Genomic DNA, 12,063 nt, shown 5'->3' with positions numbered 1-12,063 from the left:
ACCAGACACTGGCTGGCATCCACCGTGGGACAATAAATCCACTGTCTGGCATGGAACAGCCCCCCTTTTATTTCTTATTTCAAAATTGAGCATTAATTTTTGGTTGATATACTAATTCCACTAAGGGGTGGGGAACGAAGCTATAGAGAGTTTCGGTCTCTGGTCAAATCATTTTACAAGTCAGCCACGGTACACACGCAGCACACCTGCCAGCAAGCACCTGGGCCTCAGCCAGGAGAGTTGAGAGTTCAAGGTCACCTTGGAGTATAAAGGGAGACTCAGTGTCAAACACAACAGAGAAATGTTAGTACCATGGACAACTACCTGACTGTGTCCCAGCATTCAGCCAGAGGTCTATTCCCTAAGGATTTCTTTAGGTAACGTTTATTTTATAAAACTCTGGAAGAAATAAAACAAACAGACTAAAAACTTGAATACATCTACCACCATTTGAAAGAAAAGTCATTTTAAAAAAATCACTGATTTTCTATCCAATATTCAATAGATTTCATGTGGAGTGAGAAGAGCTAATCTTAAAACCCAAAAAAGTGAGTACACCTCCCCCCCCAAAGAAAACAATATTAGAAACTGTTGGTAAGAAGAAGAACAGACACTTGCTCCAGGGAGAGGATTCATTTCATACTGAATGTAATCACGGAAGCATGAATTGGCTCAGGGACCTTAACAGACAAAAAGAATTCCAGGCCTGAAAGCGCAGACTCAGTGGGAAAAACCTGGACTGATCACAACACAAGCCCAGCGCCACCAGCTGCCACGCTGTTGGAAAACTAGACTCGAGTATCAGGAGAGAAGCGCAAGACTTTTATTTTAAAGTGAAAAAGAGACTTTAAACAGTATAACACTCCCTAGTCAAGCATATAGCCGATACTCTCAGCTTTCGACAGGATACAGACTGAAGACAGAAGAACAAAATAAAACAGAGAATGTGAACAGCTTCTTCCTGGAGAACATAGTTACTCGTGATCCTAACACGAACTTCCACATTACAGGCAATCAGGAAAATACAAATTCAAACAATGAGATGCCCTATTACACGAGTGAGGAAGGGGCAAGACTGGACCCTGGCTTTACTGAGTGGGGCTAAAGACATAAACAGAGTCTTATAATCTGATGTTGGGAGTGAGGACTGTCATGGCCTCATAGAAGGGCAATCTGACAGTGATTGGCTAAGCCTTCATTCTCTTCCCACCAATAAACAGGTCCTAAGCACACACCTGGAGGTCCTATGCGCGTAAACTCTGTGGCAGCTAAAAGCTTAAAACAACTGAAATGTTCACCAGCAAGTGAATAGATTGAAAACACATGGTAAGTGTCCTGAAGGGGGCGCAGCAGCAGTTACAGAGACACGATGGACTTGTTTTGTGTCCGTGTAGAGAAGTCTTTAAACACAAAGTTGCTTTTCCAAAGTAAGCTTCAGGCCTGGTTGTGGTATCACACCCCGTCTCATGCCTTTAACTTGGGAGGCAGAAGCAGGAAGATCTCTGTGAGTTTGAGGCCAGCCTGGTCTACAGAGATAGCTCCAGGAAGCCAAGGCTATACAGAGAAACCCTGTCTCAAAAACAAAAACAACGCCCCCCCCCCCAAAAAAAAAAATGACAAAGAAAACAAAACAAAAAAGCAAGCTTCATTCAGATGGGTAATGGAGCGTGCTGTTCCCACGGGCTTCCAGGTGCACATACAAAGATTGCTTTACGGGTCACCTGGCTACGAGAACACCTACTTCAGCTTAGTTGCCACCACTAGGGCAAAGAGCAGAGCCACCTCCATAGGCACTGGGACGGACACCTCAGCTCTGCCCAATATTTCATCCCAACAAAGCAAATTAAAGAGGTCCAAAGCAAATACTGCTTCCAATGCGTTAACTATGAATCATGGGTAATTAGCTTGTGGCGAAGTCATCCTTGCCTCCTTGCCTGTGTTTAGACAATTTCCAACATTCATAAACGTTCTGTGTGTCCAAATGCCGTATCCATGTGCTAAAGATGAACCACCCACGCTAATATGTGATCGCTCGGCATAGTAAACGAGCTTACCTGTGGTTGCTCTGAGCTGCGGCTAACAGGCAGTGTTTGGCACTTACATGGGAGGTGTCTACATAGGTGTGCATGCTGAGATACCAGAGGGACATTTTTGGCTGCAGAAAGAAGGGATAGCATAGACGCTTCTCCGTTCTTTCATGGATCACATTTGTCTCCCCGCCCCCCCCAGCTCCCCGCCACCAAGCTGTACCAAAGGAGCCAGTTAGAGAAGGAACACACGTTTCACAGCAAGGAATTTTAACTCAAACAGGATAGCCTCACTCCCAAGAAACCCTCATTTTTCAGCCTGTAGAAACCGTCTAGAGAAATACCATCAGGACGGGTCTGGAAATCTTAATACCTCCTTCGGAAAGGAAGTAGGTGTAAAAGCAACCGGGTACAATAGAGATGAAGGTAGAGACCCTGAGACACAACAGATTCGGTTTTTCTATCCCCCCACCCAAAACCCCTTTCTGAAGTATGCAGTGCAATGTTTACCTCCAAAGGCAGGCGGAGATCAGATGTGTGAAGTCCAGAAGGCTTGTGGGAGCGTGATATTATGAACGCCCTCCTTGGCTCGTGAACATTTTGACCCGTTAAGTTTGCTGCATTTCTTAAGTGCCGTGTTCAGGAGGTAGGTAGGACGCAGCACTGGAAGTGTACTGTTGGCAGAGTTGTGCAACCGTCTTGATCAGCAATTTCACAACGTGTTGTCATTTTGTGGTGGTGGTGTACCACTATCTGGCACCTTCCCCTTGCCCCAGGGCAGTCTCTAAGTTACTGTCTCTTTGGATGTGTGTGTGTGTGTGTGTGTGTGTGTGTGTGTGTGTGTACCTATGAGAACTGACCTTTGTCCCCTGGCATAGTGTCAGTTGGCAGCATATAGTATCTCTTCTTGCCAAATACCATTCCTTACACGTTCAGACCACATCATTTACGGTGACTTTTTACAGGACAAATATATACACTGAGTGATAGGGGAGTGTTTCGGAGTTCTCTGTCTACTCTATCTTCACAGGGGATGGTTTGGCGGGTGGGAGACCCATCAGAAGCAGGCCATCTCAAAGAACCCACAAAGTGAGCATCATATCAGACAGAGAGCTTCTTGCTGCTCCTCGCTGCTGTAAGTACCTGCAGGCCACACCAGGTACCGCCGCCATCCAGGGGCTGAGCCTCCTCTGACGGTCAGCAACTCCCAAGGCAACAGCTGCATTGTTCTGGGGAAGAGCACACTCACGTTTATTCACGCTCTTTCCACAGAAGCCCCATGAAGCAGACTGGGAAGTATTAGACCAGCAAATCATGCTGGTATCTTTGTCATTACCTTCTCCATGGCAACGCAACAAAAATGGCTTCCTCCCAGGGCTCCATCATAACAGCGCTGGCTGGTGGGACGACTCGCCATCTCTAACCTTCTTTGAAGAGCTAGAGGACCTATGTCCTTGGAGTTGGTTAGCACTGTCTCCTGACCCTCCCTCCTTTCCTTTCACATGGGGAGAGATATTTCAGCAATTCCCAGCATTCCTTACCAGAGCCAGAAACTGCTGAGCCAGCACATTCCAATGTTCTGACTCGGATCACTTGTGATTCGAATTATTCCCCTATGGTTATTTAGATTCAAGAGGGTGAGCCAGAAAACAAGTAGGAAAGCCAGCCAGCCATTTGGCATGGATAGTTATAGTTGACTGAGTGTGACTTATAACCACAGTGATCTTAACAAGGACCTTAGGATCCAGAAGTGAGTGGTTCCAGATCATAGTGACAGGTAGTCCCCTAAGTCCTATACACAGAGACATTTAAGTATATGGGATCCTGTTTTCTCTAGAGTGGGTTTACAAATCCTGGTCACCATGGCTGTGACTTAGCCAACATTCTATGCCCTGAAAGGAATTCTGATGGGCTGACAATCACTCCTGTCCTCAAAGCTGGGAAACTGGTGGTGGCATCAAGGAGCCAAAGTAACCTGTGCGCACAGAACATGTCCAAGTGGCAATCTGTTTGCGATCCGTTTAGGGCATAAAGAAGTTCTTTGCCAAATAGTTTTCCTCAGCCAGGGCCACCATGCAAGACGGTTCTTTCCAGCTGAGAGACACGCACAAGGCAGAGCCTCTCACAGGTGACACAAGGCCTGGGCGCAGGCGTAGGAAGCATCTACTCTAGTGTCTGCAACGTACACAATGCCCAGTGACTGCTGTGGCTGTGGTCATTGTGTAGCACTATTCTTCCTGGGTCCCCCTGGAAGATTGAGAGCCTCCCAGGCACACCCTAATCTAGTGCACTAATGGGGGAGGAGTCACTTTCTTGCCGAAAGGGAGGATCCAGTGGCCTATGTATCTGTAGGAGCATCTGCACGCAGTTCTTCCTAGGTGTCCTGCTCTCTCCCTGGCTCATAGATGTTCTATACAAAGAAGTACAAAGTCTTTATTTTAATGGAATGAATGAGTGTTAGTTTGGCTTAGGGTTTCTTTGTAGCTGAGTTGGGGATCAAACCCAAGGCGCCATACATGCCAGCAGGCAGGGTTAGGATAAGTTTAATTTTGTCCTTCAATTCCAGGAGGATGTGAGGAGCAGGAAATCCTCTGTCTGTAGAAAGAGAGAGGGCTCTGAAGCAGTCTGGGGGCATAAAAACAAGTATTACCAACATGCTGTTGGACACCTCTGTCACCATGGCGTGGTCTAGAAAGATGACTCAACAATTAAGAGTACTTCCTGCTCTTGCCAAGGACCCAGGTTCAAGTCTTAGCACCTACATACAATTCACTACTATATCTCCAGTTTCTGAGGATCTAATGCCCTCTTCTGGCCTGTCTGGGCATTTGCATACTTGTGGTAAACATGAATGCATACAGGCACGTGCACACGTGAGTGCGAGCACACACACACACAAGAAAATAAATCTTAAAGAATTATGGTATCCAGGAATAGTACTGCATGTCTATAGTCATAGCATTTGGGAGGCAGAGGCCAAGATGCTTTTGAGTTCGAGGCCAGCCTGGACTACATTATAATGAATCTCTTCCTCAACTACATGACTCACCCCCATAAAGCTTCACAGCTAATGAGCCCAGGCACACAGAAGCATGTGATCGTGTCCAGGGATGTCCAGGGCTCCAAGACTGCCTGGATCCTTTCCGTTTCAAACTCAGCCTACATCTGCGTCTTTACATTTGGCTAAGCCATATCACCGTTTGGGATCCGAGTTACTAAACCTGAGATTGAAGGGTGCTGCTTTTGCCGGCTGTCTGTGACAGTTCTACCCTGTGTGCTGACTTTCCATCCAGGACAGATTCACTGCAGAGTGGCTCCAGAATTCCTTGTATTTATTGTACACGCACAGCTTCCTCGTAGCTGCCCAAGGGCTCTGCTAACCAAGAAGACACAAGATAGCAAAGACTCTAAGTGCAGCTCGATGGCAGATTCTCAGATCCTGATGTCTACAGAGAAGTCTAGGCTCCTTGGTTCTCTTCAGAGTTATCCAGGATAGTGGAAACATTTACGGGGAAAAGAAGTTTCTGGAAAGAAGTAATCCTGGTCTGTGTAATGTCAACAATTCTGGGTCTCTGTAGGAAGCCTGGTTTTATCCTGTGTGTGCAAATTCTAACTAATGTTCAGGGCTGAAGTTCAGGCAGTAACCCTCTTGGAGTCCTTCCTTACCTCCACTAGCCATGTGTACTGAGAATGCCTATGGCCCTTTTGGCACGCATACTCCACAAGTGTATCTACATACAGCTCCTGTTACAGGATGTTGCTCTCTTGCTGGGTGACTCATGCCTCATACATGGGAAGTAAAACATTTTTTAAATAAAAGAATAGATGAATGAATGTTACTTTGCCTTAGTGTGTGTTTATGGCAGTTGCGGGGCTGAAACCAGGGTCCTGTGCACGCTAGGCTGGCATGGTTTAGGGTGAATTTCATTGCATGAAATTTCCCTCCCGCAACATTTAAAAGCAGTAAGATCCCTACAACAGTTTCTGCGAGTCAGCCAAGCCAGGTCTACACTGCAGATTCTACATTCCAAGATGCAATTGGTCTCTTTGGCTAAAATGATTTACCAATTTAGAACATGCTGCAAATGTTGAAAAAGATTAAAAAAAAAGATAAGCCAAACTACATATACTTGTTTAGGTTTAAATGCAAAACCAAAAGGTGAGCAGCAAATGAGTTCTGGGGAGAGGGTAGGAGTTTGGGGGTTCAGACCACACTTATCTTATAACGTAAAGCACTCTCATATATTGTAAAATATCTTTTCCAAAGCATATGTGACTTTTATCACTTAAGTAATGTTTGAAAGTGGGCTTTCAGGTTAAAATGCAAGCTCACTTATTTAATTGTGCACTGTAACGCCAATGTAACTTCAAGATTAAGTGACCTTCTCAAGAAGTGATTGCCACGTCAGAAAAGAGGGCATTATGCAACAGTGAAGGAGAGAGAGCGGGGCTGTGATCAAGTCTGATTCTCCTTCCTCATCATGAATCTGCCAGTGACGCATTAAGTGCATGGCCTGGACCAGCCCAGGTCCTACCGTGAGACTGTTCACATCACAAGGGCTGCATGTTCTTCATACATGACACGCTCCGTGAGGTGCATCAATACTGATCAGTATGAAATGTGCAGGCGTCCTCCTAATTTCCATTCACCTCAACGGGCTGTAGGGGAGAAACTGGTTTCTTATACTTAGCATCTTTCTCCCATTTGCACTGGTTAAAAATCAAACCGGATGACAGTGTGACGCTAAAATTTTATTCCACCTTATGTTTTCTGTGGCATCTCAGGAACGCCCAGACAGCTAAGTACTGTCTTTAGCCAAAACCAATGCTTCAGTTTTTTTTTTTTTCTTTAACTTATGTAGTGTAATGATTCACTTTTATAACACTTGAAAGAATCGATGTCTTATATGGACTGCCTTGGATGGATAGGAAAAATAAAAAAAATCCCTTATTTCTACAGATCTTTCTCTAAGCAAGAGTGTTCACGCTCTCGGACTCCACCAAGAGCACCTGGGCCTGTCTTCCAGGACTTTGCTTTGACAGCTCTTTGGAAGGACGGCATCAACTTGAGCTGCCTATAGTAGCCTCTTGCCTGCTCTCCAGCGGCAAAAGCCTTTCAGCCTGTCGAGCGAGCTATGAATTTATTTCGTCTCAGAAAACACCGAGCAGAGCCGGATGTCAGGCCAGCTTCAAATCCTGGGGCTCAAGTGGACCTTCAAAGTCGGCTAGGCGATAACCTTCTGTCCCTCGGAGTCCCTCTGTAGAGCCCCCTCTCTGTTCTCACACAGGCCGAGTGACTGGAGCTCAGCTAAAGTCCCGGATGCTTCCCCAATCTCCACAGCTAGCCCATCTCTCACAGCTCCCCCCCCCTCAGCTGCCTGCCCAGTGCTTGGCACACATTTCATGTGGGTCTTTGTCATCTCTCAACCCAATCATCAGACTCCCAAGGCTGGCCCTTTCCTGCCATCTGCTCTCAGAGCACCTTGTATCATACACTAAAATATCGATTAACTATGCAACTGTCTCTTTCCTCCTAAAAGGAGCTCATGGCCCTGCTTGGGGTGAATTTGTAAGTCATTTATTCACTTAGGATTTGTTGTCTATTAAGTTTCCAGTCACCGTAGTTCATTCCGGGAAGGGGTGGGTGTTGAAGTGTATGGCAGACATATGAAGGCTGTGTCCACAATTGTTTTTGTGATGTGTCTGTGGTGAGGATGGATATCGCACCAACTCAAGGCTTTATGAGTATTTGCGAGTATGCGGATATGTGTTGGATGGAGCGTGTGTGGGCACATGGCTCTGTGTTCGTGGATCTTGCTCCTGGACATAAAGCCCCACCTTTGTTTTCATTCTAACCAGCCTGCTCTCCGGTGTTTACATGCTACCTGAACTTAGCCAGAGATCTCTGAGCATTTCAAATACCAGAAACAAAATTATATTTTTCTTTCTTTCTTTCCCTTCCTCTTTCCCTCCCTCCCTCTCTCCCTTTCTTTTTCTCCTCCTCCTTTTCTTTTTTTCATTTTTTGGGTTTTGGTGACAAGGTTCTCTATTATGTAGTCTTGGCTGTCCTGGAACTCCCTCTGTAGACCAGGGTGGCCTTGAACTTAGAAATCCACCTGGCTCTGCCTCCCAAGGGCTGGAATAAAAGCTTGAACCACTACTGCTTGGCATATTTTTTTTTTTATAAATTATAAGTTTCTATTCTTAGCAACCTGAGCATTAAATATTAAAAACAAGTCAGTTTGTGTGTGTGCGCATGCGTGTATGTTCGTGGTATGTGCGTGTATGTGTGTGTGTATGAGTGTGCGTGTGTGTGTGTGTGTGTGTGTGTGTGCATGTGTGAGTGTGCGTGTGTGTGTTTCTTAGCCCAGGCAGAAGACCTATCATTTAATCCTCAAATCTCAGGAGCCTGTCTTGTGTACGGGTGTACACACAAACTCTGCCTGGTAGACTGCTTTCCTTAAGCCTAGCTTTCTCTACTCTGCTCTTTCTTTTGACTCCTAGAAACACACTCTGCTGAGGGGTTAGGGTTGGGTTACTTGAAGCAAATGTCAAGCAATGAAGTGAGTGTGAGGTGTGTGTTCTTTTGCCCATACTGTGTGCTGTTGTTGCCAATTTCTAGGAGGCAGAAAGTTCTGGAGGAAATGATGGAATCGGTAGATACTGAGGTGAGCTCCAAACTATTAATGCCACCAGAGTCAGACGACTTCGGGAGGTCAGACTTGGGACAGAAGAGAACATGCCTTTTGGTTTTGTTTTTATTTCTTTGTCTGTCTGTCCCTGTGTATGCCACGTGAAGACAGTTGCCAACTGAGGTCAGAAGATCTTCTGCTGCTGGAGTACACAAATGGTTGTGAGCCACCATGTGGGTGCTGGGAACTGAACGCAGGACCTCTGGAGGAGCAGCCAGTGCTTGCCGTTCATTGGCAGGGCAGCTCAGAGAAGGGCTAGACTATAGCCACGCCTCAGAAATGGCAGCAGATGCCTACAGCGGTAGAGAGCAAAGCCACCTGTAAACATGCACTTTCTAACTCTGCTTACTTAGGCTCACTACATTCTCTCCTAATGACGCAAACTTGAAAATGGCTCTGAAAGTCCTAGAAACCTGGTCAAAATAGTTATCCAGATTGTCTTTTCAAGGACACCGTATGAGACGAGGGAAAGCAAAGCAGGTCGCCTAAGGTCAGCGCCACTGCGCAGCTGCACATCAGCGCCACTGCGCAGCCGCACATCAGCGCCACTGCGCAGTCGCACATCATACAGCTGCGGATGCAGTGAAACCAGAGGAAGACACACCTATCTCTTGTCTGCAACTACTAGAGTCACCACATCAAACCCTGAAGGACCTCAAGACATTTCACACTCACATCAACTGTCCACGCTCACACCCTCTCTGCCTGTCACCCGAGGGCACCCCAAGGGACCAGACGAACAGATTCAGATGGCTTAATGCATGAGGTCTGGATCCCCAAGCCCGTAGCATTTGTTTTTACTTTATTTTCTAGAAGAAACCACAGGGAAGAGTTTCAGCCTGGTACTTCCTCTTTCTGCCCCGACATTAGATCCCACCAGGGTGCTGAGGTCGGATGAGGTCAGATGAGGTCAGAGCTTGTGTACAAGGAACCTACGGTGCCAGGTTCCAGAAACTGGCTTCAACCATACACGCTGAGGGCAGAGAGCTCAGTGAGTGACCAGAGAGCATCCAGCCAGACCCAACTGGGTGAGAAGACCGGCCTGTACCCTCAGGGGTTCAGGAACTTGTGTTCCAGCCCAGTATTCTGGGGATTTGCAAAGCAGCAGGAGACGGCAGAGAGCAAGTTTCTTCACCGTGGGGGGAGGGGGGCACATGTGTATTTTGTCCTGAAATCTGCCGAGTAAGACATGGTAGTGCGCTTGCGGTTCCCATCAGCCAGGAAAGGACGGCCTGGGAGACAAGGAGAGAAGAGGGAATCCCCACATTAGGAAGGAATGTAAATCGGAGTCACAAAGTTTACTAACTGTATCAACAGCTGCTGCTACGATTGGTGGGTGACAAGTGACATATTCAAAAGTGTCCAAGAAGTCAAGTCACAGAAACAAGGGGGGAAACCCCCAGAGACAGTATGAAGCAAATAAAAGAAATAAATTCCAACTCACCCCGGACATACTTGGCTTTTTGTATGTTTCTTCAGTCCTTAGGGACATGTCCCTTTCACATTGTCCTTTCTTTGAGGATAAACTATACAGTCATCCTTGCTCTCAAAAATCCCACAAAATAGAGGGAACTGAGAGGCAGAACTGCTCCAGCCAGGCTGCATTTACACAACCTTTCCCAGGGGCTAACTGTCTCCCAGCAGCTCTGCCCTAGGGCCAGGTGTAAACAGACAACCATCCCTTATCCCTAAGATGGCTAAGAGCAGGGGGAGACTGAGCCTGGACCCTCTGAGTGGCATTAGCAGTGAGTCACCCAGGTGCCCTGTGGCAGGAGGAATGTGTCCAACAGAATCTGCGCTGCTCCCAGATAGATTCCTCTAGTCGCTCAGCTTCGGTTTCTAGGAAAAGGTGGGTATCCACCCCGCAGTGTCAGTGCGCTGCTGTCATTAAAAGCACACCGTGGGGACTCGGAGATGGGAACTGTCACTACAACAGTGACGCGCACCCCAGAAGAATAAAAGCAACCCCACTGAAAATGTGGAGACTGTCATGTTTTAGCCAATACCCACAGCACGCAGCTTGAATTAAACTTCAAGAAACAGGAAGCGGTAAGTGGGCCATGTAGGCCAATAGATACAGCATAGGCTGGGACAGCCACAGGTTCGCCATGACACCTGAGCATATACCAGTTATAGAACTGTATGCAAAGTCGGGTTGGTGATACATGTCTGTAATCCTAGTACTTGGGAGGCTGAGGCAGGAGGATTTCTTTGCCTTCAAGTCTACTGCGTTACACTGTGAGTTTCAGGCCAGCCAATGCTCCAGAATGAGACTATCTAAAAAGCAAAGCCAAACAAATAAATAAAACACAAAAACAAATCAAAACCAAAAATAAAACTGATGAATAAATTAAAGGAAAACGTTTGAAGGGAGTTGAATCTTTTCTTCTGTGTAGACAATTTTTGTTTGTTTTTAAGAGTCATTGCCAACTAAGTCCATATAAGCAGGCCCGATTCTCTGGAACCTGTAATGCCCAGGTCTGACTCGGGAGATTCCACGTTACGATTTGCAGGTGTTGGTGGATGCCTGTTGCAGCAGGAACATGTGAGCTCAGCAGAACTTGCGGGTTTGGTCCCTGCCCTGTTTAATAAGAACAGGCTGTGGTTTGGAGGAAATCTGTCAGAACTAGGAGATGACATTCCCAACCTCAGGGGGAAATCTCCCAAAGCTAATGTGGCTGTGAGGCAATCAGCTGCTAAGGGGCCACATGCCCCCAGTCCCAGCCCTTCGGAAGGCTGAGTCTTTGAGGTCAGCCTGGGCCACATAGTATGTAGTAAACAATTTCAGAAAGAAAGAAGGGGGGAAAAGTTGGGGGAAAGGGATGGGGGGAGGGGGAAGAGAAGGGAGAGGACACAAAGGTCAGAGAAGATACAAAAGGAAGTGAGTCCAGCCGGCTGCATTCCCCACGGTGTTGTGAGCTCACAAACCTGACACTTCCTGAAACAAAATTGTCCACCAAGACTGGCCACAAGGGGGCATGAGAGCCATCATCTTGGCTTCTCCCACCCCCACCCCCACCCCCACCCCCATTCTCTCCAACAACAAACATGGGGGGGGGGAGCCAGAGGGCAGAGGCACTACTGGATGAGTTCTTGTGGCTCACGGCCACCAAAGCAGTGACTCATGCAGTTCATCCTTGGGTGTTTCAAAACCGAGAGCCGGCCCAAAGGTTTCCCTCGCTTTCTAAGCACATTCCGGCTCTGCCTAGGGCACAGTTACTGAATTATTACACAGGGGGAGGGGGGGAACAAACACCGTTTTCAATAAATTAACATCTTAAGCTGACACTAGCAGAGCGAACCCTGAAGAAGTCTGTGGTAGGAACGGAGTGCATGTCCTTCTT

The 12,063-nt window shown here is 46.9% G+C and overlaps 1 protein-coding gene across 2 annotated transcripts in view; it reads right to left on the bottom strand.

Annotated features, from left to right (window-relative positions):
* Nucleotides 1–12,063, bottom strand: part of PRKCE (protein kinase C epsilon) — a 465,526-nt gene that overhangs the window by 192,652 nt on the left and 260,811 nt on the right. The window lies entirely within an intron of this gene.

This window comes from Micromys minutus (genome assembly GCF_963924665.1).
Source record: "Micromys minutus genome assembly, chromosome: 3".
Lineage (NCBI taxonomy): Eukaryota > Metazoa > Chordata > Mammalia > Rodentia > Muridae > Micromys > Micromys minutus.
This window is presented reverse-complemented; position numbering and strand designations above follow the sequence as displayed.